The sequence below is a fragment of the Bombus impatiens genome, unplaced genomic scaffold (assembly GCF_000188095.3).
Source record: "Bombus impatiens unplaced genomic scaffold, BIMP_2.2 scf_0317, whole genome shotgun sequence".
NCBI lineage: Eukaryota > Metazoa > Arthropoda > Insecta > Hymenoptera > Apidae > Bombus > Bombus impatiens.
The window spans coordinates 2,392,697-2,414,956 of record NT_176736.1 but is presented as its reverse complement, the minus strand read 5'-3'; the positions used below and the strand labels follow the sequence as shown (position 1 = coordinate 2,414,956).

Genomic DNA, 22,260 nt, shown 5'->3' with positions numbered 1-22,260 from the left:
TTGACGTACGATTCGTTGAAATGCAAAGGATCCACATTTCGCGAATCGACCGTTCCTAATCTCGAGCAATTGCCATGTAGCTAGCGAGAACCTGCTATTTAGTTACCCTTTTGCTGAACGTTTCTCCGGCCCTCTAGGGAATAAATTAGAATTCCCACGGGCGAGCTTGTGAACGCGCGGAACAACATCGTCCTGTTCCTCCTCGTTGTCATCGCTTACGTATTTTCTCAGCTACCATTGATTCCGTGACGGAGGTGTAATTCGGCGGCGCTTGAAAATTCGAAGCACAGACGTTTCGTTGCTAACGCGTTTCCAGGAAACTCGCTTGCTGGCCCGATGCTTTAAGGCTGCATCGCACGTAAGCCACCACCGTTACTTGATTCGCTTCATCATCCGGCGTAGTTCGCGTAGAAGCGTCTTTTCCCATTTTCCATTTCTTTTTTCCACCTTCCTACCCCGCCTGTAGTCTATGTTACCCTTCACGCGAAGCGCTTTCGCGCACGAAAACTCGAGGCCACGTTCGTGAAAATTGTACTCCAATTTGGTAAAATCCGATTTGTATGGATGACCGGGATCGCGATATCGAGAACGTTGGCTATCGAACTGGCCGGCCGGCCGGCCATCCTGGAATTTTTATAGCATTTACGGAGATGAAGCGGCTACCTAATCGACTCTTTTGAAAAATTAATTCCTCCACGATACCACCCTCCTCTTTGTTAAATATTTCACCAGGAATCGCGGCCGCTTCCACGATGCCGGATAAATATCGAGATCTATCGAACTGCCCGGCGTAAAATGTTCGTTCTATTTTGATTGGAGAGAAACGATTCGAATAAATGATTCACTATCTCCAGGAAAAGTATTTCTATATTTTCGCCAGTTTATTGTAGAGAACAGGTTTCGTGGTTAGAATCGAGATTGGCAAAATTCTTAGTCCAATAGATTATTCCAATCATTTCTATATTGATGACGTTTTTACGAAGTCCAGGTATCCCATACATCGAAAAACGAATGTCACGTATATATTTTGATGACTCATTTATCAAAAGAGGATCGTATAAATAATCAGAAATTCCAAGGTAAATTCTAAGAGATAATCTTTTAATCGCAGCTTATGAGCGCGCGTGTACAAAGATCGCAGAAACCATGATAAGTAACTTCAAAATTCAACGACATTTTGGCAACAAGTTTTTCGTGTCAGATCAAGCAGTTAGTAAGAACACCTCTCGTATACTCTTGGCATACGTACTATATTGTAAAATTTGGACAATTGCGAATCGACATAGCAACAAACGTATATGGTAACATACGTTAGAAAGACACGCTCGAGAAAATAATTACAGCTACTCTTCTCGCGCCATCCAAACTCCTCGCCCATTTTTCAAGCGTTCAACGTTAATCCTGGCGTGTCTAGTCGAAACTTTGCCGCGTCTCCGACTATGAAGGCAGAACAGGAAGCAGTCGGAAAAACAGGATCGCGGGGATTACAGCGTGGTTATTACGTCGCGAGCCAGCAGCTTCGTATAACTCTCCGGAACCTCACTCGTAAACTTTCATTTCCGAGCGGTGAAGGACGGCGCAATTAAAGGGCCGCCGCGAATTTCTCTGTGGGTCCTGTCCAACTTCCGGTTTCTCGCGTTACGAGGCGAGAATCCAATCGATTCTCGTTTCGCTCTTTCGTTGCTCGTTCAACGATGAAAAATCGTGACGAGAGGGGAACGAAGAGGGAGAAGAGAGAAAAAAGACGAGGAAGAGAGGGGAATCGTTGTGGCGAAGGGCATTGCGACGCCGCCACAGCAACAAGTGAGAGTCGAAGAGTTATTGGACCCAAAAGCCTGTAATAATGGCCGGCGCGGAATCGAGCGGAATCGTTTTATTCCGGCGCATCCAGATCGGAGAAAGTCAATACAAAGGAGGGTCCGATCGACTGGAAAATCGCTGCATCGCGATTACTCTTCATTTTTTCCCTTGCTTATTTTTCTACTTTTTCCCCGTAGAATTAATATCGTCGGGGACGAGTTTATGAAAGTTGGAAAATGCATTAGTTTGTATTATTTTGAAACAAATGATGCGTGTTCGTGAATTAGAAAGTTCGTAAAAAATGATATCAACTTGGTATTTGAGGGATTCGTACATGGCAGAGCGTTTGAAGTTAACGCAGATGTTGCGTATTTTTTAAAAAGTTTGAATAATAATGTGATCGTGCTATAGGAATGTAAAGATAATAATTCGATAATCACACTAATGATACGTAACGTTGCGATTGTCAAGTAAAAAAAATGACAGGAAAATAACAATAAAAAAATGTTAGGTTCTTGAACCAGAGTTCGAGATACCTTCATTCTATAATAAGATTACAAGTTTGCGATTAGCCCGTTACCGAAAGACTGAAGCCTCGATCAAGATCCAGCCCTTCTAGATGTTCGTTTATCTTATGCCTACGTGCCGAATTCATATTCCCTTGTTTTGGGAGTTGGTGTCGTGTGCAAAGCGGTTCAGGTTTCCTGAGTCGGTTGTAGATATTCGTTAACGTTACACAATCAACGATTTTCTATCGATAATCAGTGGCAACGTAAACGAATGTTCGCTTTAACAAGGGTTTAATAACGTGAAATTTCCATCACTTCATGCTATGATTTCAGATTTCATCGGTTATCGAATTTACTTCTAAATTTCGCTTCGATTTTTGATGTATACTGATTATGGACACGTGATTAGTTAATCTCATAGTTGAGAGTAATGTATTATCTATATGTAATCGATGATGATTATTCGTAAATGAAATTTTAGATGACTGTAATTTTACGAATAATTAGAGGTTAGTGTATAAACGGGTTAAATTAAATATAACATCGATAACACAAGCCGTTGCTTGTAACTTTTAACCCTTTACTTTCTGATATCATAATTCAATTATGCGTCGATTAAAAACGAACTATCTCTTTGATTTCGTCATAAACCATCGATATTGTCTCACCTTTGATTTATTTTTTCTATTAACCTTAATGAAATAAATTCATGTTCCCGGTTTTCAAATAAATTATTTACCTTTTCATTAAAAAATGAAAACAAATATTTCAACATCTTTTTAAAAAATCACAGGACACTCGATTAAATACGAAATACAAACAAGATCAAACTCTACGCGATACGTACGTGCGAGATAAAAGAAATGAAACGACCAGGCTAATGCAAGAGATCAGCAACCTTGAATGATCAAAGTCTTCGACGTCGATTGCGATTCTTCAATATCTGTCATGTCCCCTTCCTCTCCGTTTCGCGTCCAGGATACACCGCAACAATTCGGCGAGTGGCTCGTGCAACCGGCATATCTCTAACGCATTAATATGCCAGACACGAGATTTTTAGCGACGCCATACACCTCGAGTTATTTCCTTCGTGAATGTTTCGTATCGATGCATCGTATGCAAAGCCTTCGCGATTCGTCTTTTCACGCCCTGTGGCTTGTAACTTTTTCATAACACCGGAAGTCTTTGTATTTTTGGCGGTATCATTGTTTTTCTAATTCATCAATGGGACCAGAAGTTTGGAAGAAATCGAAAGTCTTCAGAGTTTTTATTTTCATATTAGAATTAACAGAGCAGATAAAATGTAATTTTTTGGAGATCCGTGATTTTTCTAATTTTCCAGACAGATTGTATAGATTTTAAGATAAAATGTGATCTTTAGTAAAATATCATTTCTGCCCCCATATTTTGTAAGTGTTCATAGAAATTTGCATAGATCGCAGGCATTACAGCGATTTATTAATACATTATATATTTTTCTATATATCTCTTGTTTTGATTTCTTTCATGAAAGGTTTTTATTTTAGATATTCGTAGCTTTGGCATTAAAAGCCAATTTTTCACTTTTAGTTTATTTCTTCTATGCTTTTTCTGGTATTGGGATCGAGAGATCTATGGGCAGGTGGATCGAAAATTGATTTTTCAAACGCTTTCCTGTGGACGAACGCGAGACACCGAACCCTCGTGTTTATTTTAATTTCCGGAAAATCGTGCGAGCTTTTCCGTTCCCCGACCCTATCGGATCGTTTAATTAAACGAGCCGTAGATAATGCCGTTATCGGGACGGATTTCAGGCAATTGCGCGATGCTTCGACGAATTTCTCTCCAGCGTTTATTTTTCTTTGTTATTTGAAAAAAAGGAAATTGCTTTATACGTAGTATTCGATTCGTAAACCACGTAGATCCCAAGATACCTTTCACGCCTGTGCAATGTCTTACATTTATAACAATCCCTATAATTCAGTCAACAGTTACACGTTTTATATTTCCATCAATATGCATAATTCTTCTCTCAAACTATTTTACAATTTTTATTTAAGCCTTGACGTATATAGTGTAAAAGAGAAAACTGTATCATTTCTCAAATAGAGAAAGAAAAAAGGAGGAGAGGAATCGAACGTTAACGCGAGGAATTCCATTCGGTTGGCCGCCGTTAATCTCACTCAGTCTATTCCGCGATCGTTCGGTCTATTTCGTCGATGTGGAAAAAGCGTTGGCGATCGGTAACAGAATTTCAGCAGGAAGGTGTTGTCGAATCGCGTGGATAACACGGGACGTTCCATGCTGGAAGCTCGGTCCACCGCCCTCGGTTCGCTGATCCGAGAGATTTTAATTATTAGCGTCGAATGCGTCTCATGCCAGTGTACGCATCAAGTCGAATGTAATGATAAAATTATACGAAACGTTGTTCGATCGACAGGATTAATTATCGGGCGTGTAACACGCGAGCAAAAGGGCAAAAACCGTGTCTCGGCGAGAGAATAACGTTTAATTGACACGTAACGCGTTTACTTTTACTTCCGATCTATTTTCATTTTCTTTTCCACTTTTTTCCTCGTCAACGACACGGATCGTGATTAACGCGCGACGAGGGATCGTTTTTTCGTGGAAAAACGAAAACGCCGCCACGATGAATCGACGGTGTCCGATTCAACGACCTCGCCAGGATCCGTGAAAAAATCCTAGGCGTCCAGGTTTTTCCCGGAGAACACACAGCCATCGAGGTATTCGATGTAAATGCTCGCGCCACGTCGCAGCGCCATAAAGTATTAAAAGAGCAGAGCGCGAGATATCAGAGCTGGGGCTTTTCTTCGAAAGCCCCCATTGAAAGCCCAGCCCACTGCGCCGCGGCAACGGCATTCGCGATCCGTTTACCGATTCCATACTTTAACCGCATAAATCTCATTTAATAAATGTACACGCGTATACACGGCGTGCATCAGGTCAGGGTACGCAAGCCGCGCCAAACATTTATCATTCAAAGTCGTCGTATCGAAGCCACCTGAAAGAGACCCGGAAGATATCCTGCGCCAACGGACTTGGCCAACCAGCTTCTTGGTTTCCACTCCTTTTTGAGCAAACCAACCGTGAAATGTTAATGGAACGTGACGTTTTAGTATGGGAATCGTCAGTCAGATTTGACTATATGGAAATCCAGTGCAAAATATATCGATCGAATTGCAACAAAAATACCGATGCACTATACAAGTTTTATCTAGTATCTTTAGTTATGTGCAAGAGGAGTGCAAAGTAACAAACGAATTCCCATTCTCTTTTATCTAATTACAAAATGTATTTACTCGCAGAAGTCTGTAACGTCATACGATAGCGTATTTACTTTCTAACCACAGACGCAACGGTAAAGTATTTTTAAGTCGTCTTAAAATAAAATATACATATAATAAACTAATAAATAAAATAATAATAAACTAAATAAATAAAATAAAATAATTAAATATAAAATAACATAAAATTGTCTAGCATTTTCTCCTATTAAAAATGGTTTCCTCATAGAGTATACGAAGATCTGCAGGTTAACTGGAAATAATAACGAAAGATGGAGAAAAGTAAGAATCAGCAGTAAGCGAATATATCCAGAATCGAATCATCAAAAGAGTCTTAGAGAAATCATATTCACCCCTGCTTTCCTTCTACTCGCCCCTACTTCAATCCGTCATTTCCTACAGATACATCAGTCTTCGGATTTCTTCAAATCATCCGCATAAACCACTTCGCGCTAAGAATATCGATTGCCTGACAACATTTGAAGAGCTGGATCGATCGCTCTATACATGTACATACTCGTATACGTCTGCAGGAGTCAGTTGGTACGCATCGAGTAGGCGATTCCAGCAACACATTTAGCCACTTTATTACGCTAATTGAGCCGTTATTGGCAGCTACGAAATTCCAAAATAAGGGTTTTCGGCTCGTGGCCGAGCTGGCTGATCGCGAGCCTCGGCCTTCCTCTTCACCTCACGCGCAGTTGTACTACGCTCACTCGGCTTTACTAACGTGCATACGCCGTGTAATTTCACGCTTACGAACATGCACGCGTTTCGCATATTCGCGTTGTTCTGAAATACGACGGAGATCGAGCGTGGTGTCGCGTACTCGCGTCAACTTGCACGCCTGCTATACCTCACGAGCGATACGTCATCGGAAAGGAATACATCACGCCGAGAGGAAACAGACGATTTTCGACGAAGCTATTGCCAGATGAATTAATTTCCGAGAATTAGTTCGTAAAATCTTAGGTGGAAGACCTTAATAGGAATTCTGATGGCAAATTTTTTGTTGGTATAGGTTGAGGGATTGTAGAAGTAGGGCAAAAACGATAACATGTGGAGGGATGTATAAGAAACAAATGGAGAAAATATTTCGTTATACTCTTCAATCTTCAACATCACGAAGAAGAATGAACCGATCGTTTGTCCGGAGAAAATTTTCTGGAAAGAAGATATGTCTCATTTACAGCTAATTATGGTATTTTCCTCTATTGATGGAAAATAGAAACGATTGTGTTAAAATTCTTAATAAAATTTTTTGAACAGCAAGTCGAAATTGAAAGTATCATTTTCTGTACTTATTTGATACTTTAAACGCTGTATTCGAACCTCTTTTTAGCGTTGTTATATATGACTACTCTAAATAAAGAATCTGAGAAAATTCTCTTTATAGTTATTTTTCCCGACAGTTCTCGAGATATTTCGTCCCTCGGATATGACGTCCGATAATAACACTCTTTCATCGAAAGTAACCCTCGAATTTTCCACGCGTGTCGATCGCCAGACCAGCGAGTTTTTCTTTATCGTCGAAACTTGCGTCCTTCGGGAGCGGGTGGCCGTAATAAAAAAGTTGCTACTTTTGGATGGAATCTTACGCGACTTCTCAACTTTTTGCTACGACTCTTTTCCAAAGGGACCGCCACTCGTTATCCCAATATCGCCTATTTTCCTCCTTCCTCCCTCGTAAATCATCTTTCTCCTAACAACCTCGCTCTCAAACATTTGGAATCTACTGCTCTTAAATTACTTTGCAAAACATTTCTCGAAAAACAAGATTAGTATTCTAAAAAAATGATACCGATTTCCTGTGTCTTCGGTTTTGCTAAAAGAAATTAAATTTGCGGCTAAAAAGCAAGGCAAAATATTCCTCGAAACTTTGTCGACTTATTTACGACAACACAAATGTTTGCGCGGTTCGTTGGTTTGCTTGAAATTCCATGTTCGCTCCGGTCGTCGCATTAAGCTTTCTATTTTCGAACTCGCGTTTCCCCGTGCTATTCCCGCGGTTCGATCGAACGGGTTTCTTTTCGCTTCTCTTAATTGAAGCCTTTCCGACGATGGCAAACAGGGAGAACGTGGTAGAGGAAGATAGAGAGTGATGGAGAGCAGAAAAGTCGAATAACGCGACCCTCTCGACTTCTTACCTCGTCGATGGAACACGGGTAAAGCGTTTTAACGTTAATTTTCAGCCGGTAATTTTTACTCTCTGAAGTAGGTGAAAAAATGGCGAAACTCGAAGATATTTACCGTGTAGCCGCGTCCCGAAAGTCGAACACACTTCGCGCTCCAAAAGCTTCTGAGCGAACGTGTTTCGCGTAAACTTGGCTGATTCGTTGCGAGAGAATTTTATTTTATTTTTCTAATTTCTTATTTAGAATTTTCGGGGTAACGTGTGTATGCCGGTTGCAACATAGTATCGCGATAATGTAATTATAGAGAAATCACAGAGAGATCAAAAAGTGAACAGTCGGAATTAGACTGGCGCCGAGTCAAAGCGTTCCCGGAGACCGAGAAAGGATCTCGCGGTAGCTTGCGAAGTCAAAGAGTATACCAGAGGATTATGCGGTATAATGTATAAAGAGAGCGTATAATTAAACATTATCGTTGTGTGTTGCCGCTCACTTTTTCGAGATACGAAAACACCCCGTGCACGCTTCCGATGTATGCACTTCATTATCCTTTGGCTTGTTCGAGCCACTGCGGGATTCTTGGAAAGGACACGGGACACGTCTGAATCCTTCCTTCGCATCTTCGCTTCGTGCTTGATGATATATTATACGGTATGAATATTCTTGTGCGTTATACAGGATCGTTCAAAATTAGTAGACGAATTTCGATAAAGGATATTTTCCTACAATCTCCTACACAGTTGTTTCTTTCTTCGGAATCTAAATATTATCTGTTTTTTAATCATGCAGGACATTGATTTGAATGTTCAAATCGAATCTTCAATTTTTAATCACAACTTCGCCAATATTTAAGCACGGTGGAACTTCGTTTATACAAACTTATCGGAGAAAAAGCTGTTTACATAATAAGAATTCACTGATTCCTCTCCTCTGTTCACAATTTTTCGTGCACACGATGCTGCCTCATGTACAAACAAATAGATTCAGTCGCCTCGATTCAGACAGCAGACGACTTGAGATACGAGTTCGTTGAATCCACTAACAACTAAACATTTGTTCGACTAAACGAAATTCCCCCACACAAAAATCTTGCATTTTTCAATCGCAACAAAGAAGAAACGATCTTTGTCCAACAACCGGCTTTAACTTTCAATCGTCGTAGTATTCAACAAAATTTCCTCATTTTCGATTAGCCATCGATGGTGTAGCACCCATTTGTCGTGGCACATCAAAATCACGCTCGTATCATCACGAGACGTCTCGTGCGTCTCGGAATTCACGAGCTGTGCTTGCCAGGCCGGATGCGAGAGAGCTGCTCTCGAAGGTCCGGTGTTTCGCTCGGCTCTTCTTGCTTCTTTCTTGCGGTTTTCTTTCTGACCTTACGGAACAGCCACGGGGCTGCGAAGATCGTTAACTAAAGTGGGTAATCATACCCACCGGTTTCACGCCGCGGCCATTCAGCCGCCTCATCTACAGGGTGGCTAAGTTAAACGATGCCTACGTCCCATTTCGCTCGAGTTTTCCGCGACCAAACCACGATCACCGCTAGCCACAATCCAGGAACTCGTACACGCTTGTCGAATAGCACCGTTTTCGAGGCAGTAGAAAATTCTCGACACCGCCAACGGCGTAGGATCCTCGTGGTAATGACGTGAACAGAAACGATTTGCAAGGGAACCATCTACGAGTGTTACTTTGCTGGTTCTGCGGACGCAAAGTATCGTCGGTTCCAGGTACAAGAGATTGTTTTAGAAGCTAATGGAGCGGCGTTTCAATTGCGTCCTAAAGGATCCTTGAAACGTTTCCTGGCTCCGGTTGCAGATTAACGATTTCTTTTTGCACACGGTGCTATTAATTGGGGAATATCCACTGTATTTTATTTTACAATGCCCGCTATCGAATGTCGTATACCCCATTTAATAATACAATAATAATAATAAAAAAAAACAAAACAAAAGCGACGAAATTACTCGTTAACCGCCAAGGAAGTCCATTTCATCACGTAAACAATCCTCGATAAGATCGTTCCCAGGAACCCATAGCATCGGCAGAGCTTTCATCGGCAGACCCAACAGGAAGCCAGATCTTCGTGGCGCGAAGAATACGAATAATTTCGAATTAATTCACCGAAACGTTCAAACAAAATATTCCATGGCCGTAACGTTAGCCCGACGTCCGGCGATAAACGTTCGCTCGCCTCTGTCTACCGGTCGCGAATACGCTCGCACCTTCGACGCCGCTCCGTGGCTAACACGTATACTCTGGCTACGATTGTTCGCCTCCGGTCTAACCAACGATCGATTTACGTAATTGGAACACCCTATAGATAACCGACTGTATCGAGGCGTGCATACGAGCAGGGAGGCGAGCATATAATTATATGCCTCGAGTCGGCACCTCGAAAATGCCGGCTCGTTAGCAAATCTTGCGAGAACCGCGCAAACACCTGCCTGATTGTTAATAATTTGCCGCGCTAGAAGCGTTCTCTCGGCGCGAGAGCGCGGCTCCGTCGCGTTCCTTCCTTCTTGCTCTTCGCTTTTCTCGCTCTGTTCCCCGCTTTCGACACGCACACGCCTCGGAGTGTGTAAAAATCGCCAGGATGAAGGACTACCCGGGCCAGTTAACACTTTCGTACACGGCCAAGGCCTCTTTAGCCGCTGGTAATTTTGCCCTGGTCGATCGAGATTCCTGCTGTCGGCTCGTCCGCGCGCGCACCATCCCGGCTAATCGCGATGCTCTGGTCTCGCGGCAATTGCGCGCCGAACGATTCCACGAACAGCAACCGGGGGAAACGTTGGCAGCCGGAGACTGCACGGTAGCATTCCTCCGAGAGCGAAGGTGATTTCACGAGAAAAACCTCGCGCAGGTTTTGCTCCCGCTGAAGAATTTTTTCTGCTTCAGAGCTCGTGGTTTAATTGAAGTCGGTGGAAGATTGGCAGAATTCGAAAAAGCGGGGCCGCGGTCCGTTTCTATTTATCGTCGCGGAAAAGAGAGAAAGGAATAAAGTAGCTTTGGTTTGTCGTAACTCGTTCTACCGATAAGATTGGCACAATATCCTGAACTAATACAAGCCACTCACAAGATACGTTGATCGATTGTATAAATTGACGAATAGGAAAAACCGATAATCTTACGAATATTACTTTTTAATCTTTCTATGTTTAATATATTGTTGATTAAGCGAATGATAAATGTACTTGTACTTAGTGAAACTGGTTTGGAATTGTAGCAGAATTATGTCTTTTTTTTAACAAACCGCGCGAAGAGATGAGTTTCTACCATCAATAATTGGTAAAGGTACAATTTACTTTGCTATATTTACTGTACAGGTTAAAAAAATTCGATCCTCGAAGGATTAATCTGTCTGAATATATATAATAGTTTATGGCGTCTCCTTACGACGAATGGAAGTTATTTTTCATTTGAGAACTTGAACACTAGTCGCGAACTAGGATCATAAAATTGAGAAATTTCCACGAAGCGTAGCTGGTTTGTTTAACTTCCGGCGAATTTCGCAGAAGAGGTAGCAAATTACGCTAACTTTTTCAAACTTGCTTTTCTGCTTCCATTCGATCAAAACTCGCATGTGCAACTATCGATTAACCAGTTAGCTACAATTACCACCGTCTACTAACTTTCGTGTCCACGATTGACAATTACTCCAATCGTATGATCAGGGACGAAGTTTCCCGTGCGCACGTCTGACGCATCTCTTCATCGAACGCGGCATAATTTCCAGTAAATGCGCGGTCATTACGCCTACGTCGTTCTTTCACGGTCGTTCTTCCATAGTATTTTAAGCCTTTGCTTCGAACATTTATCGGACGAAGCATCTTCGGAAGGAGAAGCGTTCGCGAAACCTCGGAAGAACCGAAACAATGGAAACGGTACGTTCCCGTTTCCACGGGTTCGAAGAAAAATAGGCTGCACGTGATGGAACAATTTGAATGAATTAGTCGATCGGTTTCTTCTCGCAGGTCTCAGCTTCTCGCGAAATCGAGTTACGCCTGTCGCATGAAATAATAACGGGTGTGCTCCATTACCTTGGAGATAAATCGTCCCTGAAATTTCAGTATCTTACCAGAGATCCCGTGACAAACGAAAAGATGGTTTTTCTCACAAGTTCCGATCTCTCGTCCAATAAAAAAATTCAATCGATGCTGCGTGATCGAAGATGGAGTGATTCGATTAGTTTGAGTAATTTTCGACGAAGCAATCGAACGTGGATGGTTTTGGTACGTCTGACGATGCTGTCAGTTTTCGAAGTCTTCTCCAGAAGAATAATATCGGAAATAATTGACACGATGCTACGACGATTGGGGAAAACGTCATCGGGTAATTAGCTAATTAGCTGTCGATGAGAGGAGACACCGAGGTTGTACAAATGAGATGTTGTTTTGTTATAGGCGGACACATATAACCGTCGACAAGAAGCAAATTATGTAGATTAGAGAAACTCCACCAACTATGGACTCAATATTCAAGATCGAAGATTATTTGCAAAATATAAAAAGGGAATCAAAGCTGTTAAAATATCGTAATTGTTTCGTTGACATGAGACAAAGTGTCAAGCGTTTCTCTTTGTAAATCAAATTTTATACTCTCAGATAGTTAATTAGATAATTTAATGTATACGTACCTATAAACCGACAAAACTATTTTCAGCGCGATTGTATGAAGCACACGATTGTTTCCAATTAGCAACACTCGGATTTAATTAACTCGTCTCTGACAAAAATGTCGCTCAATGATCAAAGTATATCTTTTCACTGTCAATTTGTTGTTCCTCCTCGGTAGATACAATCAGAACTCTACCATACTGTTGGAAAGGCAAGAAAGAGACCATTTCCATTTTTAGTTTCAGATAAACGACAAAGTTCGATTTGTAAGCGAAGCAGAGAGAAAGAAATTTGGCGACAGCGGTGAGGAGGGAAGAGAGAACCGTTCGCAAAAGTAATCAGAAACAGGTGTTGACACTGTTCTATTATGTATTCAAGAGCTCTTGACGTGGCTTTACACAATGCGCGCAATCTTCGCTTAATTTCCATCTTAAAGCATTTAAGATTGTATGCATACTGGCGCGGCTGCGCGAAGCCGCTGGAACGACGCGGCCATTCCGATGCGGGCTATAATTTGCCAGGATATTACGCGAATGCCGACAATTTTCGCTCAGCGTTTCGCGCGGTTCCGTTCGAATTACACGCGTACCCTTTCACCTCTGTCCATTTTTCGAACCTTTACCATCCTTCTATTATCGCGGTACTGTGTTTCTCATTAAACATATAACCGTACACATATAGTCGATGTCATCTTCAGAGAACAAACTTGGCGAGTACATTTTTGTCGTCTGTTTGACTTTAATGCCACTTTGTGACATAAACAAATTTGGTACAATTGAAAATGGAAAAAATCTGTCAGGTACAAAGTTGCAAGATAGGAGCCATAGATATGATTATTAAGACAAACAATGTTTTAATGTCCGCGATATTGCAATGTTATGATGAGTAATAATTACTGTGCAAATATTGAGAGGGAAAAGCGCAGATTAAAAAATAAAAACACAATTTTGGTAACATGAAATTAATTATCAAGGCACATTAGCAACTATTTAGCAACTGAATGTTGAAAGTGTTTCCTGGTAAAGATTAGAAAGTATCACCTATCGTATTGTTCCTCCACACTCTTCATATACATGCACACGCGCATAACCTAGAGAAAGAAAAACCAGGTCTCTCGGCCCGTTGTAGAAAACTGGGTTAAACGTCGAACACCTCCCCTTCGTGTAATTTAACAATTTCCCCTTTTAAAATGTTTCAGCTGCGCGATAATTGCACGACCAGCAGCAGACGAACACGCGCCAGTAGGTACAATTGAAGCTGTTCGAAGCGTGCGCTGGGTTTTAATAAAAAAATCTGGCACACACCCGGTTCCTATTTTTTCTTTACACCGCTCTCCTTTTTTTCTTTTTTTTTATTATTCCTTCCGCGGAATTATTTCTACACGCGCGGGAGACAATGGGTAAAAATTCTGTGTGTAAAGCGGGGAGGCGCGAAAAGGTGGCGGCGAAGTGCGAGCCGCATATTGATATTCCAAGCGAAATTCGCGCTTGCTGTTACAGGGGATTGCTGCTTCGGTATTTTGTCGCGGGGTAAAAGTGATTTATTGCGTTGCACAGCGGCTCTGGTTGGGAATTCGAAAGTTTCCACGAGAGAGAAAGGATCGGGTTATTGTAGAGCAAGCGCGATTCGTCGCGTTTGAGAAACAGTGCCGGGCTTGTTTCGACGCTGTGGAAGCTTCGAGTAATTAAGATGCATGCAAAGAGAGAGGGAGAGAGAGAGAGAGAGAGCGGGCCGTGTGTGTAGAGAAAAGATTCTTGTATCGCGAGACAAAAAGCTCGAGAGCGGGAGAACGAGGAGGAGTGAAAAGATGCGACACGAGACGTTGCTTTTCAGACGCGCAACCTAATTTCCTGGTGTGAGGTGGTTCACAGAAATAGAATACCTAATTGTGCTCTCTTCGTCGTTTCAAGATGCGAACGGAAGCAATGCGGAACGAGACTGAATGCGGACGCGGCGAATAAAAAAAAAAAAGATTGACAAAGTGTAAGCTGCTAAAGGAACGCGGCTACCGAGTAAATAGGTTAAATAACAGGCGAAAGAATCGGAATACATTAAGCAAAACGTAGAGAAACGTGTACCAGCTTTCTATTACTGTGAGAGAAGAGGAGATTCTTGAGATTCAAGCTACTACGGGATCACCACTTTAACTGATTAAACTGGTTTGATCATTTTAAACCAATCTAAATCTGACGTTGAAATTGACTACTTTCAGAAATTTGTGATATCGTCCGTAAAACCTTCATTTAAGTATCAACGACGTGATTTGGCATCGAATTGTACGATTTCATAAGAAAAAAGAAAATCCGTAAAGAATCGATGGCGGCTAGAAACTAAAACGCTTAGATTTCGAGAAGCGATTTCGCTCAGCTCGATATCGATCTTCGAATAAATCGACCACCGAATTAATATTCAAGGTAGAGATCGAAGTGGCGTGGATCTGCTGGCTAGATTCGCTAAAATATTTTTCCACCTGAACGTTATCGTCTTGCCGTATAAAATACCGTCGGACGTGTCTCTCCTTCGTCGATTCGATCGGATTTCGCGTATTGTACAGCCCGAATACTTTATACGCTGTATGGTTGCCAACTCTCGCGGCGCTTTTCATACGGAACGCGTCTATAGTGAATGTTTTCCAAAGTTTTTCAAAGTTAAGCAAAGGTAAATGCAACTACGATAATTTTTACGCGCGATGAAAAATCAATTTGAGAAACGTGAACTAAACGCGTAGATATTGTATCTCGTTAATAGACTGCAAATCTTTATGCAGATTTATATCTTTACGAACACAAGCAAAGACATAGAACTTGGACAAACATTTGTTTCATCAACTAAATATTCTAACGAGTATTTTAGGTATTTTACCTTTGAATTTGTAAAAAATTATAAAATTTCTTCAATTCTAATACTTCTTAAACCGACTATACCCTGAAATAAATGTCGATTGGAAACGATTTCTAAACGCAATGAACTGAATTTGAAGGAAGATTCGGTTTGAAGAAATTCCGGTATCTTTTCGATTATCGAACTAACTATTTCGTGAAATAGTGTTTGAAAGCGATGTGGAAACGCAGAATGGCAGTTGATGGTAATTTTCATAAATCCAATTCGATCTTGATCGTTTCTAGTATAGTTTCGAATTCTGTGGTTTTGATAACAGGAACAATTTCACGCACAGTATCCCATTTTCCGCGGTTCCCATAGAAATTCTGACTCCTCTAATACCGAACCTCTAAAACCTGGTATTCCGTTAAAGTATGCAGAAAATTATTACTTGGCGCGCCGACTTCGCGTGAACGTTTCAATCGCGGGGCACACGGTTTCCGGAAACGGAGCGTCGTTTCCGTGTAATCTTCATAATTCGACGAGGGGAATCTTCGCTTGCACGTAGCGCTTCCACCGGCGCGCTCCGAAACAAATATTTAAACGACGCGTTTCGAGTATTCTGTAATTGCTTTTAACCGGCGAGCAGCTAAAGTCAATTTCAATTATCTAATTCCTATCGTTTCAACGTAATTAATCACGAGTCTACCTCGCGAAACGTATCCTCGACTCTGTAATTCCGACACTTCGCGAGCAAATCTCGTTATTCCACGTTGAAAGTGAGCAACTGTTCAAATTAAATATTAAAGAACTTTTTACTAAAGAACATGTATTGACAATCATTAAAATTCACGATTAGAACCACGAGCTTTTCTGTTTTACAACTGTATTCTAGATTAAAATTGTCCAAATGAAATATCAAAGTCCTTTTTGTGGTAGAAGAACTAATTGACAATCGTTGAAATAACACGATTAGAATTACGATCGTTTGGAATTTTTCTATTTTACAACCGTTCAATTTAAATATCAAAACTGTTTTTGTGAGAAAATATCTATTAATTATCGTAAAAATTCATTATCATAATTATGACTAACCAAAGTTTTCCATTTTTTCTTTTTACGGATACTGGCGGATGCAAATGATCGCTGATAGTTTTGTGAACCTTCATCGTAACCAGGGCAAAGTTATTATCCTGTCTGGTGGTAAATTCCTCCACGCCGATCATTACGCAGCGCTTGGCTCGGATTACTTTCAGAAAATGTCAACGTTGCACCGCCATCGCATCACGCTGCCGTAATTAATCGGCTCGCATATTCACCTAGACAATGGGCCGATTTAATAGCCGTGTTCCCGTCTGACGACGCGATGCTTCAAGATGACTTCGTTCTCGTACCGTAGTAAATCCTCAGTTACAAAGTTGTGAACAAAATATGTAGAATGATTTGAAAGAAATACCTTCGATTCTTTGCTACGGAAGAAAAATTTGTTTAAGTGGTAAAAGAAAATTGCGGTGGAAAGATGTCAATATTTTGTTCCCTGGATAGAAACGTTCTGAATATCTTTCAATAAACTTGCCTATACTAGTTTCAAATTTTTGTTTCTCGGAGACAGGAAGAAAATTACTGTGAATGGTAGAAAAATGTTGCGATACGAGGAAGACGACAGTAAACATTTTGAACTCTCGATAGAAACGTTTTATACACTTTTCGATAAAATTGCCCGTACCATTCGCGATAGAAAGACGATGGCATTTTCAACTATCGATACAAGCCTCCGTTATATTTTTCAATAAAGTTCCACATTCAAATCTCCAGCAGCCTTGTCATGCGATGCGGCAGGTCTCGTCATCCAACAATTTTCCAGTAAATTCCGTTCCAACAAGCTCTCCAATAAATCTAAAGTCTTCGAAAACGCGAACAAACGAATGCGCAAATAAGGAGGAATAACAAGGTACTTCAAAGAACGCGTCGTCGTCGCGCGAACACGTCTATCCGTCTCGTCGCGTAGGCGTCTCGAACGAGAACCGAAATTCGTCGACCAACGTCACGAGAGTCGTGTTCGATCTCCGCACGCTCGACCTCGTATCCCCAGTTTCGTGTTCCCGTTCCTCGCGTTGGATCGACGCGACATGGCGCATATTTGGGTTTCGTCATCGAGACTATCACATCCAACCTGGAATCTCTTGGATTTAATTGCACCTGAGCGGGGAACTGCGAGCGTTGCAGATCGGTCCAGCAACGTGGCGTGCCATGGCTCACGAACTGCTGACTACCGGCGAACCGCCTTCCAGCAGCCGACCTTTTGCTTCTCAATAATTAATCCCAGCCCCACGGCTGCCCCGATTATCCCTCCATTCGAGCCGAAATCGATTCGTCGTTACGTAATCGTTGGAACGTGGCGCGACCGCAAAAATTCCACCGATGTCACGCCGGATTTATCGCCTGCCGGGAAATTAGTTTTCACTTTGCGGAGATTAAGGTCTTTGCGATGCCCGAGCTGGACTAAGTCGCTGGATTTCGCTATCGGCGCGGGATACCCCGTGCGTGAATCGGAACCTAGAACTTTATGATTTCGGGTCTAGATTGTTATACCGAGTAGGATAAATGGGTTCCGTTCGAGATGCTGCGACTTCTCTCCTAATTGTTTGAAAGGTTAAACGATCGACAATTGGAAAGTAGCTAGCGTAGAAGAAGGAAACGGAAGTAAGGTTACGATAAATACGGTATCTATGAGCAGTACGAAACAACAATTAGAGAAAACTTACGAAGTTACATAATTTAATATCGATAAGCATCGATCGAGTGCTTTTCATTGAAACTTCCAAAATTTCCAAAATCTTAGCGAGTGGAATTAGCCACTTTGGCCTGTGCAAGGCTCGTATAAGAGACTTAACTACAGCTTAAATGATTACTAAAAACTATAACTTTCACCGAGGTATAAAGTTTCTATCGCCAAACTATCCTTTTGCATATCATCCCTGTTCGATCAGCAGTTCGCAAACCTTATCCTTATCTTTAACGGATCATGCTCTGGCAAATATAATTCCGGCGTATTGCTATAGTTGCGCAACTACCTTCCATGTCTAATATTTAAACCAATTCTTTTCATTCTCCTGATGTCCGAAAATACCGAAAGTTGAAGCAAAAAGGAGAAACAGGAAGCGCATAAATCGGTGCCGCGGATAACGGGCATTAAAATTAATCTCCGGTCGTTGATCCGCCTGGGAACTCGGAATCCGCTATTAGCAATATATCGTCGACGTCGTTATCGCGGCGCTGTTTGTCGACGAACGGATCGACCGCATGGCACGTTGTAAACGTCTTGGGCAAACAACGCAGCGCCAGGTAGAACCGGGACTCGTGGCAGACGGGGCACGTCACTCGGGGAGTTGGAACTTCCGGAAGCCCGGAGATCTGCAACTTTCCGCGGGGGGCTCCAAGACACGACTTCTGCCCGACTGCTCCGTTCAAACTGTCTGAGTTATGAGCTCGATTCGCGAATTCCGCCCCCTCCTTTCGCGAATAATTATTGCTCTGCAGCAAGGGCCACCACCCTCCCACAAACTTCGTGACGTAGGGAACGGTTATTGCTCGCGGGAAACACGTAAGTTTCCTCTGCGTGAATTTTCGAGGAAGAGCTGAAGAGCTGCTGCTGCGTCGAAGATTATTGTACTGGCATTTCATGGTTTTAGTGGAAATTTTGTAAGGTTTCAGCGAACACTTTAATGCTTCAGGTTCTTCGTTGGTCAAACGAAACTAATGTTACACTTTATCGTGTAGTGACTACCGTTTCACACTGTTGCAACGTGATTACTTGAAATCCTTTTACGTACTCTTGTAATTACTTTGGAAATTATAGACAGTAAACCGGATGATCGTGGTTGAAACTGGGCAAGAAAAATTCCACGATTCAAAATAAGCGAATAGAGCAAGTTTCTGTTGAAGAATTCGGTTCTTGGAAAAATAACTTGAAGATAGGTCAGATTTATATTTTATATTTGATTGCGTTGAGGATAGAACGAAGCTTTTTATGGCGAAGAGTCGTTTCATCGTTTCAACTCCCTTGAAACCGTAAAATCTTCCGCACGCTAATTGTACCAAGAATTGCGTCCACCCTGGAAAGTATTAAAAGACTAAAAATGCAAATGTTCTGCCAACTAATTCCGACGTTTCCTTTCCGTATTACAATGAAATCGTAAATATATCAATTTGTATCTGGCGTTGCTTCCTTGCATCGCGCGATGCTCTCTGCAGCAGAGCAAACAAATGAATATTTCATGGTTACCAACCGAAAGGAAGTGGTAGCGGTGAAAGAAGGATCGGTATAAGAGTTGGCCACAGCGGCGTACGTATAATTGATTTCAATCGAACGCCAAGGAAGGAATATCGAGCCAAAGAGTGCTCCATCGAACCGGATATAGAAAAGTTTGCGGTTCACCGGAGAGAGATCGGGTTAGGGGTTGAAGAAGAGCAAGAAAAAAAAATTTGTTCCGGGCCAGGGACAGACAGATTGGCCGACTACTAGGACTGACTGGTTCCTCCGAGAAAGCCAAGCTTTTTCTACTTTTTCCCCCTTTTCTCGTCTAACAACTAACCGATCTTCGACAGGTCGAACGGATTACACGGACAAGTCCGACCCTACACGTCTATCCGAGCAATTTAAAAGTTTGTAATTCGCGGATACAAATGTTTCGTGTCGGCCGTGTCTGCTCGTGATCGCGGCTGAACTACCAAGTCGACGTATACGTACATACACTTCTGTCTGAAACGAACTTCATCGTCTGGCGCGGTCTTCTCGCGTGAACATAGAAAGGTTTGTTTCGTGCAAATGACGCGTCGCTTCCTATCGAATATCGAGCCTATTTGGATATAGAATTTTAAGGTTTACAAAACTATTTTATAGGATTATTATTATTATTATTATGTGAATTTTGATATCAACATCGAAGAACTTGATGTTAAAAGATTTCATGGAATTTAAGAATATCTTCACCTACGAATCGAAGCGTTTTATATTTCACTAAAAATATCTTCAAAGTCCATAAGTCCGGGCTAGAGAGAGGGAGAGAGAGTTCCTCTACGAAGGTATCATTGAAACCGGAGAGGCATCAACTACGCTCCATTCAAGAACGAAGCGTATTATTACGCGGTTACGATGTAAATCTCGATTAACACGTAAGGACCGATTCATTGAATCGGCGCGCAGCCCAACCATTGTTCGACTAACGACGAGACACAACGGTGTGTGGTTCGTGCCCTTGCGACACCGGTCGTTTCTTTGTTTCAAAAACCGGTTGGTTTCTCGTTCGAGGTTGTGGCACGGCGCATCGTGGCGAATCATAAATGCAACCAGCATACGTCGAAATTAAAGGCATCAGGGAGGAACGGAGATAAGAATACGAAAGTTACTTTCCAACATCCACGTTGAAGTCCAAGTCGAAACAAGGAAATTTTCACGGTTCACTTGGCTTTCAAAGAATTCAGAAATTAAACCCTCTTCTTCATCCACCAACAGACATGTACTTTGAAAATTGCCATCGAAGTTCAAGACGAAATGGAAGGAAGAAAATTTTCATGATCGGCTCAACTTTCCTACAATTCAAAAATTAATCTTCGACCTTCCTTATCTTCTCGATCCACCACCGTGCGTATGCTTTCGTTCTTCAACTTTCTAATGCTCCATAGTATCGCAAACTATAAATCGCGCACCATCGGACACCGGCACTCAGCAAGAGTTTGCAATTTTCCACCAACCTCGATTCCCCGTCTAACACGAAACCCGGTGATCGGGACGTTCTTCCCCTTTTGCCGGTCGACGAGATCCAACGACGGGCGTCGGATACCGATCCGTTGCACGGCTAAAAAGTAATTCGTCCGGCGGCGGTTAGAGTCGTGGCCGGAACTCTTCTTGTGCCTCGTCCGCTTCTACACGGTGTTTACGATTTTTGCAGACGAGTCCCATCGTGGTGGCTCGTTGCACGCAGCTTTCACTGGTCCCAGGAGGTGTAAATAAGCAGTCGCCGTGATTGCGCTTGATTACAGGGAGTCTGGCTGCATTCGGTTGTCTTATTGCAGACCACTCGGTGCTTCGTATACATCGGTCGAGGCGTGAACCTTTGTCCAAATTTAATAATTCATATTTGCCAGCCGGCGTATCGTAACGACCGAACCAACCCGGATCGTTCCACTCTCTTGCGGAGGTAGAGAACACACGCGGGTGGAGAGGTGAAAAAAATAAGCACCCACCGAGAAAATGGGGGTATTACGATAAACATTAGCGGCTCCAAGGTATCTAGTAATTTCCGGCCCCTCGATGTTCCATGACCTGTCCCTTTCCCTCCCTCTCAATCTCTCTCTCTCTCTCTCTCTCTTTCTCTCTGTCGAGGCTGACACGATTCGAGAACCCCATCGATCGACGTATTTATCAGAGCGTTTCTCGAAATTCGCGTATTACCAACGATTCGAGGCATTCCCGCGGGAACGAAGCGCTTCAAAAATCCCTTTGATACACGACGGCTGCGGAAATTCCTCGCGGAAAAGTGGACTACGCGCGTACTGCCATCCCCGTAATCTCATTAGATTTATCGAATAGTTGGCGATTAACGATTTAACCCATTTATTCGACAAAGCTCGGACGCTTAACTTTGTTTAAATTTGTCTTGAAATCGGCCGACTATTCACGGTTCTGTGATCGGTGCGCGCAATCTATCAGAGTCAATTTGCCTATTCACCTCACCGATCACAGTCTACTTAAACCCTCGATCTGCCAATTAAAAAAAAACACCACGAACGCCGACCATCTATCTCGCAACCAATTGATCACATCTGTTCACGCTCCTCTTCCATTACAACCTCTCATTTTTCGAAACGGCCGATGCAGCCTCGATAAACCGCCAGCAATCACTGCTCGCCTAACCGGCGAGAGACTTCTCGCCTCTTTCGACGAGACTAAAACCGTCTTCTCCGTGATACCTGTAACGTCGACAAGCAACAATGTGTTGCAGATAAAAGGAAGAAGAGGAAAGAGAAAAGGAGCGGTTTGTAGTTACGCGAGCTGGAACGCGATCCTCCGCGCTTGTCAAAGTAGAATCAGCGC

At 42.3% G+C, this 22,260-nt stretch overlaps 1 protein-coding gene across 2 annotated transcripts in view; it reads right to left on the bottom strand.

Moving 5' to 3' along the window:
• Positions 1-22,260, bottom strand: part of LOC105680705 — a 215,163-nt gene that overhangs the window by 112,929 nt on the left and 79,974 nt on the right. The window lies entirely within an intron of this gene.